Here is an 11,145-nt window from a genome sequence, read left to right on the forward strand (position 1 = left end):
CACTATGAGTTGGAACCAACTCCACTGTACTTAACAACAATAACAATTACTTGATTCATTGTGGGGAGTTTAGTTCCAGACTTCAAGGATGACCAAGGGTGATAGTATCAGGACTCCACTAGTCTCTATCTAACCAGTAAGCTTGGCCTTGTTTTATTATTTTGAGTTTTGTTCCTCATCTTGCGCCACTGTATTCAGGACCTTCTAATGTGATCCCTTTCAGAGCAATTGGTAGTGGTAGCTGGGAATCATCTAGTTCTTCTGGTCTCAGGGTAACATCCATAATTCTTACATTGAATCTCTGTTGTTTGTCTTCTTTATCTATTAGACTCAGCTCTCACTCTCTGTTTTTTGTTGTTTTGTTTTACCTGAAGTCATTTTTCTCTGACATTTTGGAGAATTTATTAAGTGTGTCCTTCCCACAAGGTGGTGCAGTGTGGTAAGCATTAGGCTGCTAATAGCAAAGTTGGATGTTCAAACCCATCAGTAACTCCAAGGAACAAAAATGAAACTGTCTACTTCTGTAAAGATTTAGATTTGGAAGACCTATGGAGCAGTTCTTCTCTGTCCTATGGGTTTTCTATGCATCAGACTTGATTTGATGGCAGTAGAACATGGAGAAGGTCACTGCACATTCATCTGCTTTCCAGGTTCAGTTCTGAGAACCAAACAGATATAGAGTGGAACCCTGCCTCTACATAACATTATATTAAGTCTGCTCTCCTTTCATCTGCAATGACTTCATGAAGCTGAAATGAGGTCTCTACCTTCTGCTTTTATGACCAGCATCATCACTGCCTGGTTCTTGGACATGGACTAGATAGAGGATAAGAAAAACCATAATGTCCAATAAGTGTTGCTGCCTACTGTCTAGAATGCTTTACTTGTGGGGATAGCACTGTCTCAAAAGCACTATGCCACTCCCTGGATATCTTTCTTCAATTTCTTTTTTTTGTTGTTTTTTTCCCAACTTGTTTATTGTGCATGAAATGAAGATTTTACAGACAAGATCATCAATTTTACATTCAGCAAATCATACACTTTGTTTCATCTCAATGATTACAATCTCTGACATGAAACAACAGTTATCCCACTTTCTTCCTGTGGTTCCTATTTGCAATTTTGAATGATTGGCCATTCCATGATGAACATGTCTTACTAGTATTGTTGCCACTATCTATATACCTATCTACTGCTTGGCTGAAAATTGGGCCATAAGGGTGAATTCCTTTCCAGACCTGAAGGGTGGTCAGGGTCATAGTTTCAGGTTCCTCCAGGCTCTCTTAAAGTAGTAAATCTGCTTTTAGTGGTTTTTTAAAAAATAATTTTTATTTTTGCTCCACATTTTCTCCCACTCTATCAGGACCCTTTCAGAGTAGTTGGTAGTGGTAGCTGGGCACCATCTAATTCATCTGGTCTCAGAGTCATGGAGACTGATGTTCACATGTTTCATTAGTCCACTGGACTAATTGAGTCTAAGATTCTTCAATTCGTATCACTCTTGTTCCTTCTACACATGGAGAGACCAATAATTGCACCTCAGGTGACTGCTCATGAGTTTTCAAGTTCCCAGACACTATTCACCAAAGAATGGTGTAGAACATTGTCTTTGTAGACTTGTTGTTGTTGTTTTTATGTGCCATCGTGTCGGTTCTGACTCAGCAACATTATGCATAACAGAATGAAACAATGCCCTGTCCTTAGCCAACCTAACAATCATTACTATCCAATTGCTTGACCCAATTGCTGCTGCCACTGAGCCAATCCATTTAATTGGAAGGCTCCTTCTTTTCTGCTGACACTCCACTTTACCAAGCATAAAATCTTCTCTAGAAACAGGTCCTTCCTGATAATATATCTGAAAAACGAGAGATGATGTTTTAGTCATCCTATCTTCTAAGGAGCATTCTAGCTGTACTTCTTCCAACACAGATTTGTTTGTTCTTCTGACAGTCCATGATACTTTTAACATACTACTCTAACACCATTAACTCAAATGCATCAATTCTTCTATGGTCTTCCTCAATCATTGTCCAACTTTCACATGTATATGAAGGTATTCAAAATACCATGGCTTGAGTCAGGTGAGCCTGACTCTAACTGACATCTTTACTCTGGAACACTTTTAAAAAGATCTTGTGCAGCAGATTTGTCTAATGTGATACATCGTTTGATTTCTTGACTGCTGATTCCATGAGTGTTGATGGTTGATCCAAGCAAAATAATTCTGTGACAACTTCAATCTTTTCTCCATTTATTGTTATGTTACTTACCGGTTCAGTGGTGAAAATTTTTGTTTTCTTTACATTGAGGCACAACCCATACCAAAGGCTGTGGTCTTTAATCTTCATCAGTAAATATTTTAAGTCCTCTTGACTTTCAGCAAGCAAGATTGTATCATCTACCTATCATAGATTGTTAATGAGTCTTCCTTCAATCCTGATGCCACATTTTTCTTTATATAATACAGTTTCTCAGATTATTTGGTCATCATACAGATTGAATAAATATGGTGAAAGAATACAACCCTAGTGAACACCATTTCTGAATTTAAACCATTCCTTGTTCTGTTGGAACTATGTACAGATTCCTCATGAACATAATTAAGTGCTCCAGAATACTCATTCTCCACAATGCTATCCACAGCTTGTCATGATACACATAGTTGAAAGCCTTTACATAGCCAATGAAGCACAGGTGAAAACATCTTTCTGGTATACTCTGCTTTCAGCCAAGATCTATCATACGTCATCAGTGATAGCCCTCGCTCCATGTCCTCTTCTGAATCTGGCTTGAACCTCTGACATTTCCCTGTCTGTATACTGTTGGAGCAGTTTTTAAATTACCTTTAATGAAATTTTATTTACATATGATATTAATGATATTGTCCAATGATTTCCACATTCCATTGGGTCACCTCTCTTTGAAATGGGCAGAAATATGGATCTCTTCCAATCAGTTGGCCAGGTAGCTGCCTTCTAAATTTCTTGGCAAAGATGAGCGAGCGGCTCCAGGGCTTCATCAGCTTGTTGAAAGAGTTCTGTTTGTATTCCATCAATTCCCAGAACCTTGTCATTTACCAATGCTTTCAGTGCATGTTTGACTTCTTCCTCCATTACCATTGCTACCTGGCTCTTGATCGTATGCATATGGCTCTTGATCATATCCTACCTCTTGAAATGGTTGAACATCAACCATTTCTTTTTGGTACAGCGACTCTGTTTTCTTTCCATCTTCTTTTGATACTTTCTGCATCTTCAACATTTTGTCCAAAGGATCCTTCTGTGCTGCAAATTGAGACTTGAGACTTTTTCCCTTAGTTCTTTGAGATTGAGAAATGCTGAGTGTGTTCTTTCCTTTTCGTTTTCTCACTCTAGGTCTTTGCACATTTCATTATAATATTTGACTTTGTCTTCTCAAGCTGACCTTTGAAGTTTTCTGTTCAGCTCTTTTACCTCTTTATTTCTTCCATTTGCTTTAGTATCTCCACACTGGAGAGCAAGTGTGAGAATCTTTTCTGACATCTGTTTTGGTCTTTTCTTTCTGTTTTGATTTCTTAATGTTCTCTTGGTTTCTTCCTGTATGAGGCTCTTGATATCATCCTGTAACTGTTCTTGGTTTTGATCATTACTGCTTCATGCATCAAATCTGCTCCTAAAATTATCTCTAAATTCAGGAGGGGTATTTTCAAGGTCATATTTCGGCTCTCATGGCCTTGCTTTCATTTTCTTCAGCTGTAGTCTCAATTTGCGTCCGATCAATTGATGGTCTGTTCCACAGTCTGCCCTTGGCCTTATTTTAGCTGATGAGATGGAGCTTTTCCAACGACTCTTTCCACACATGTAGTCAGTTTAATTTTTCTGTATTCCATCTGGTGATTTCTGTGTGTATAGTCTTCTTTTATGTTATTTTAAAAAGGTACTTGCAATGAAGAGGTCATTGGTCTTGAAAAATCCTCTAGCATCATTTCTATCACCAAGGCCATATTTTTCAACTACTGACCTTGTTTCCAACCTACATATTCCACTCACTAGTAATGATCAATATAGCTTGATTATATGTTTGATCAATTTCAGACTGAAAAAGTTAATAGAATTCTTCAATTTCATCATCACTGGCTTTAGTGGTTGGAGCATAAATGTGAATAATAGTGGTATTAACTGGTCTTCCTTTTAGGCATATGGATATTATCAAATAGCACTGCACTTCAAGGGAGATTTTGAAATTTCTTTTTATGATGAATGTGACACCATTCCTCTTCAGTTTGTTATTCCTGGCATAGTAAACCATACGCTTTTTAGATTTAAAATAGCCAGTACCAGTCCATTTCAACTCATTAATACATAGGATATCAATGTTTATGCATTCCATTTCATTTTAAAAAATGTTTTATTGTGAATTGTGTGATAGTCTACATGGGATAACATTAGCTTTACATTCATTCCATCATCTATCATTTCATTGGCAAGTTACCATCCAGTCCATGCATCCTCACCCAACCAAAGGGCGTACCCTATTAGCCTGCACCCACCACCACCACATTTTCCAAAATTCATACTTAGTACATTAAATGTTCTGATTATTAATGGACATTTAGTTATTTCTTCTCATTAAAAGTGGAGCTCTAGACTTCACTCTTGGGGCCATAGCCACGAAAACCAGGTAGGGTACGCTACGGTGAGAAGGGAGGGGGATCTCATGAAGGAAGCGCTCATACAACAACTCCAGAGATCCAGATCTACGATAAGATCCAGGACGTCAGTTTCCCACACTCACAAGTGAAGAAATCACAATATTCAGGAAAATATGGGTGAGTTAGGAAAGGTATGCACGAGGGCTGTATTCTTTCACCATACTTATTCAGTTCATATGTTGTGCATATAATCCAGGAATCTGGATATTATGAAGAAAAACATGACATCAGGATTGGCAGAAGACCCATTAGTAATCTGTGATATGCAGATGATACAGCCTTGCTTGCTGAAAGCAAAGAGGACTTAAAAATCTTACTAATGAAGATCAAAAACCACAGCATTCTAAATGGGTTGAATCTCAATGTAAAGAAAAAAAAGTCCTCACCACTGGACCAATAAACAACATCCATATAAATGGAGAAAAGATTGAAGTTACCAAAGACTTCATTTTGCTCAGATCAACCATCAACACTCATGGAAGCAGCAGTCAAGAAATCAAATGGCATTTTACATTAGGCAAATCTGCTCACAAACTTCATAAAGTGTTGAAGATTAAAGATGTCAGTTTGAGGCCTAAGGTGTGCCTGACCCAAGCTATGGTATTTTTAAATATCTCCTATGCATGTGAAAATTGCACATGCACAGTAAATAAGGAAAACCAGAGAAGAATTGATGCAATTGAATTATGATGTTTGGGGAGAATATTGAAAGTAACATGGACTGCCAAAAGAATAAACAGATCTGTGTTGGAAGAAGTATAGCCAGAGTGCTTCTTGGAAGCCAGACTGGCCAGACTTCATCTCTCATATGTTGGACCTATTAGCAGCAGGAGCCAGTCCATGGAGGATATCAGGTGTGGTAAAGTGAAGGGTTGGAGAAAAAGAGCAAGACCACAATGAGATGGATTGACACAGTGGTGGCAACAATGGGATCAGGTGTAGCAACAGTTGTGAGGTTGGCCCAGGACTGGGCAGTGTTTCATTCTGTTGTACATAGGGTTGCTACGAATCAATACCAACTCAGTGGCACCTAACAACAACAATTAGTTGCTGTCAAGTTTACTCTGACTCATGACAATCCTGTGTGTCCAAGTAGAACTTTGCTTGACAAGGATTTTCAGTAACTGATTTTTCAGAAACAGATCACCAGGACTTCCTCCCAAGGTGCCTCTGGGTAGAGTTGGATCTTTAACCCTTCAGTTAGCAACTGAGCACATTAATAGTTTGCATCACCCCAAAACTGTTGTTGTTGTTAAGTGCGGTTGAATCAAGCCACACCAGGACTCCCCACCCAAAAACTGTTGTTGTTGTTTTTAAGTGTTGTCAAGTAGGGTCTGACCCATAGCAACCCTGTTTATGAAGAACATTTGGTGAGCTTGAATGCCAACCTTGTGGTTCAAACCAACTTTGCAGTCCAGTACATCAACCCACAGTGCCACACCAGGACCCACCAAAAAATAGTACCTATCAAATAATAAACATTAGTTATATTTCCATTTGCACGAACTCTAGGTATTTAAAGAGTGTAAACACTAAGTAAATTGATTCTTTCTAGAAGAACAAATTGTAAGGGGATAATTGAATGTTCAATAAGTTAACCCAGCATAACAGTATTTACATTCAAAGAGAAGCTGACAACTCTTTTGTTCTACTTTTTCTTCCTCCCCACTTTCTTCCTTTCCCTCCATCTTTGCCCCACACACAAGTCAAGCTGGAAATTTGGGTTATGAAAATAGTGGGTAGTGAACTAAGGCTCTTTTCTACCTTTCAGACTCTATCACATAGGCATTTTTGTATTATATAATTAAGTTACTGATTAATTGTATAATAAATTCATATAAGTCACTCATATGATATGGATCAACTTAATACTTTTTTGGAACATGGTGGTGGTGGTGGCACTTGTGTGCCATGAGTCCATTCTGACTCATAGTGATCCTGTGTAGGGTTTCCAAGACTGTTATCTTTACAGCATCAGAAAGTCTCACCTTTCTCCTGTGGAGTGACTGGTAGATTTGAACTACCGACCTTGTGATTAGCAGCCCAGATCTTAATCCACTACGGAACCAGGGCTCCTTATTAGAACATGTTGTTGTTGTTGCTGCTAAGTGCTGTCAAGTCAGTTCCAACTCACAGCAACCCTGTATAGGGTTTCCAATGAGTAGCTGGTGGGTTTGAATTCTCAACCTTGTGGTTTTCAGTCTAGCACTGATCTACAACACCACACCAGAAGTCAATTTCCTCAAAAGTGAATTGTCTGTGGTTGGCACGCTGTGTGACAGTCATCTCCATAAGGCATAGCAGCAGGATCTTCCTGAGAAGCAGGGATTCATTGGCATCTAAGTCAGGCTGTTGGCCTCAGGCAGTCTTCAGGGCTTGGAATTTCTCTACATTGCCACTGTTGAAAGCATTGTTGTTAGGTGCCATCGAGTTGGTACCAACTCATAGTGACCTTATGCACAGCAGAACGAAACTTGAGCCCATTGATGCTGCCACTTTGCCAATCCATCTCACTGGGGGTCTTCCTCTTTTTCTCTGACCTTCCACCTTATCAAACATGGTATTCTTCTCCAGCAACTGGTCCCTCCTGACGATATGTCTGAAGTATGAGAGACGAAGTTTGGCCATCCTGGCCTCCAAGGAGTACTCTGGCTGCACTTCTTCCAACACAGATCTGTTGGTTCTTTTGACAGCCCATGGCACTGTCAATATTCTCCTCCAACACCATAACTCAAAGGCATCAATTCTTCTATGGTGTTCCTTATTCACTGTCCAGCTTTCGTATGCATATGAGGTTATTGAACATACCATGGCTTGCGTCAGGCACACAGAGTGTCAGTGAGCCACTGATGGTCTGAGTTCCTTAGTGACTACAGGACAGGTGCATGAGGAGCTCTCCGAAATTAAACACATCTTTGCCAAGCAGTCCAGGAAGCCCCAGCGTGAAAGCCCTCTCCTGCTGCTGTGATACTGGCAGGTCCTTAATGTTGATGCAGCCCAGAAACCAAGGGCATCCTTGTAATAGGATGCACAGTTCCCAATGGTCTGGTAGTATTTACTGGACCAGTTGTAGAAGCAGCTGTAGATGAACATCACTCCATTCATTGTCACAACAACCCATGGTAGGTTGTTGAGCATTTCTTTAACCTCCTCAATTGTCTCCTTTGTAACTTGCAAGTCCCCAGTATTTAATTTTAGTTCTCTGATTGCTCACAGGATCACTGCCTCATCACTGCTTTTCACCTTCTCACGGGTCTTCTCCAAAAGTGAGAGCCACATTGGGGTCTGTCATCTGTCTCACAACATGAAGAATGAGATCCACCAGGGACAAAGGGTTCACCCTGTGTTCAAATTCACTGATGAAGTTTTCATAAAGCTTAATGAGACCATCTCCTTGGGTAAAGCACAGGTCCTGCACAAAATCAAGCAGCTGATGCTATAACTTCTTCATTTCGAGTTCCTCTAAATGGTGCATCACGGCAGCCTTACCAGGTCCAAAGCTCTGGCTCTGCTGTAGAAAGCCTGATACATCCTTCATGGTGGCAAGAATCCAAGACAACAGCACCACCTAATCCATTGATTCAGATCTACTACCTTGCCCTTCCCATGCAGTATCCATCTCTGAAATCTTAGTATTAAACTTTTCTATATTTCTTACAGGTTTTGTATTGTCTGTGATATTTCATCTATTTCATTCATTTGTTGTGTAGTGTTTCCTGAATTCTTCCTTGCTTTCCTCAAACTTTCTCTCAATATGTTGTTGTTGTTAAGTGCCATCGAGTCGGTTCCGACCCATAGCGACCCTGCACAGGGTTTCCGAGGCTGTAAATCTTTATGGGAGCAGAAAGCCTCATCTTTCTCCCGCGGAGCAGATGGTAGTTTCGAACTGCTGACCTTACGGTTCACACACAATTCGCAACCACTACGCTATCAGAGCTCCTTCAGTATATTAAAAGTATCTAAATATCATTCTTTTTCATTCTAGTTCAGGTAGTTCCAATGGCTTTTCTTCCTCAAAAACATTTTCTGGCTCTTCATCTTGGTCACTTATTTGAGTCACTTTGTCTTGTTTCTTCTTGTAAGCAGAAATTATCTTTTGCCTCCAAGGCATTGTGGTATCATTGTATTTATATTTAATTGATGATTGTTTGTTTGTATGCTCTTAGAAAGTCACCAACTGTCTCCTAGTGAGTGTAATTAAAGAAAGGAAGCATGTTTAGTTATCCATTCATTATTCGTGCAGCTCAGTTTAGAATGGGTTTGACTGTTATTGGTTGTTGTAGTTATAGATTTGCTTGTTCATATTGGTTCTAGTCCAGTGGGTGAGGTAGCAGAGGGTACAGTTGTAATGGTTGTATGGTATGAACATGGATGCTATTTTCTGTCAGGTGAAGCAAGAAGAGAAAACACACACAAGCATATATAAAAGAGAAAAACAAGCAAACAATAGTCAAAAAGAAATTAATAAAGAAGAAAGTCTGGCAAAAGATACAACAAAAAAAGTAATAAAATAGAGAGGGGAAAGTAGCACAGAAAAGAAAAAAGAACAAAACACAATTAGGGAAGGGGATTAAGGAAAGAGAAAGAGACCAGAAAGTGGTAAAGAAAGTTAAGAGCAAAAAAAGAAAAAAGAAGAGGCTGAGGGAAAGAGAAATAGAAGAAAGAAAGAAAGAAAAGAAAAGATGAACATGGAGATAGAAAGGATAAAAGCAAGGGAAGGGAAAGAGAAGAAGAAGGAAAAGAAAGAATAAACAAATAAAAATAATGAAAAGCAGATGCCAGATCCAGAGAAGAGAAAGCTCTGGTGGGCTCATGTCAAACAAGGAGCTCATACAGTGGGTGAGCAAGGGATAAGATGGCTCTAGATGGAGTTCCTATGGACCTACATATTGTCTTTCAGTTCAGAGGGAAGTCAGGGGTGTCAGGGCAGATGGCCATGAGAGTTTCCATTAGTACAGGGCTGGCCAGGACAAGCTCTGCAGTTCTGGAGCAAGGCTAGCTTGAATCCAGGCACTGAAGTTGGTGCAGACACCATCAAACTCACAGTGATGCATTCACCAGAGTGATGCTCACCCCTGTTCAATTCCAACTGCCCTGAGAACAGAAGCTTTCCTAAGGGTGGATGAGGGTGGGACTGGTCATGCATCTGGTCAGTAGAATAATGTGATGAACAAGAAAAAATTGCTCCATTCTCTCTGCCTGTTACCAGTATGCCTTTGTCCCTCTAAGCTGCTGTCTGCTTGCAAAGCCACTTTCAGAAGTTCAAGATGGCCACACTACATCTGGCCTTCCACTCAGTCAGTCACCAGTATGCCTCTGCACCACCAAGCCACCATTTGCTTTCAAAGTCACTCACAAAAGTTCAAGAATGGCCGTTCCATGTTTGATCATGGTAACAGTTCACTTGTTTGACTATAGGCATTCAATCCAATTCTCTATCACTTCATCTGAAGCTCAGGGTTGCAGAACTATCATCTACATGTGTTCCATTTAGCCTTCCATATCTTTGTTGCAGTAGGTCTGTGAATCATTTCTGTCTAGTTTGCTACCTCGCATATGTTCTCCAATAACAACCTTATTAACCATGCCATGCATAATGTTCAAACTCTAGGCCAGAAATTGGCCTCTCAATGAAAGAAATAAATTATATACAAAAATTATGGTAACATGATGTTCCATTTTCATGCTAAGAGCTGGAGTTTTGAGTTTCAGAACTTGTGAGATATCTTGCAAGTAATTTATCACTACTGATAACTAAAATTGCCACTTGTCTGTCAATGTGTCATAGTGGCTTGCATGTTGTTGTGATGCTGAAAGCTATGCAACAAATATTTTAACTACTAGCAGGTCACCCATGATGAGTAGGTTTCAGCAGACCTTCCAGGGTAAGACAAACTAGGAAAAAAGAGAGGTAGATGACTTCTGAATGTTTACCCACTAGAATTCTTATGAACAGCAGTGGAAAATTATCAAGTATAGTGCTGGAAGATAAAAACATTGTGAGTAGCAGCAGAAGATTGTCAGATATAGTGCAGGAAGATGAACACCTTAGGTGGGAAGGCACTGAAAATATGAAAGGGGAAGCCTCCAAAAAGTAGAGTGGACCATAGTAACAAGAATGGACCAAAGTTTTCAAGACCTTATTTCCTGATGAAGCAAAACTAAAAATGAGGAGAAAAAGTTATAAATATCCATTAATAATCTGAACATGGAATGCACATAATATTAATCTGTGAAAATGCAAAATTGTCCAAAGTAAAATTCCAAACAAAGATTGATATCCTAGGCATTGTTATTGCTGTTAGGTGCCATTGAGTCAGCTCCAATTCAAACAACATGATGGAACATTGCCCAAACCTGCATCATCCTCACAATTATTGTTATGCTTGAGCCCATAGTTGCTGCAGCGGTACCAATCTATGTCATTGGAGGTCTTCTTTTTTGCTGACCCT

General features: G+C 39.6%; 1 pseudogene; it reads right to left on the reverse strand.

The window, feature by feature from the left end:
* Window positions 1-741: 741 nt before the first annotated feature.
* On the reverse strand, window positions 742-8,231 carry LOC102828463 (annotated as a pseudogene).
* Between the last annotated feature and the right edge of the window lie 2,914 nt (window positions 8,232-11,145).

Source organism: Chrysochloris asiatica, unplaced genomic scaffold (assembly GCF_000296735.1).
Source record: "Chrysochloris asiatica unplaced genomic scaffold, ChrAsi1.0 scaffold00143, whole genome shotgun sequence".
NCBI classification, from domain to species: Eukaryota; Metazoa; Chordata; class Mammalia; order Afrosoricida; family Chrysochloridae; genus Chrysochloris; species Chrysochloris asiatica.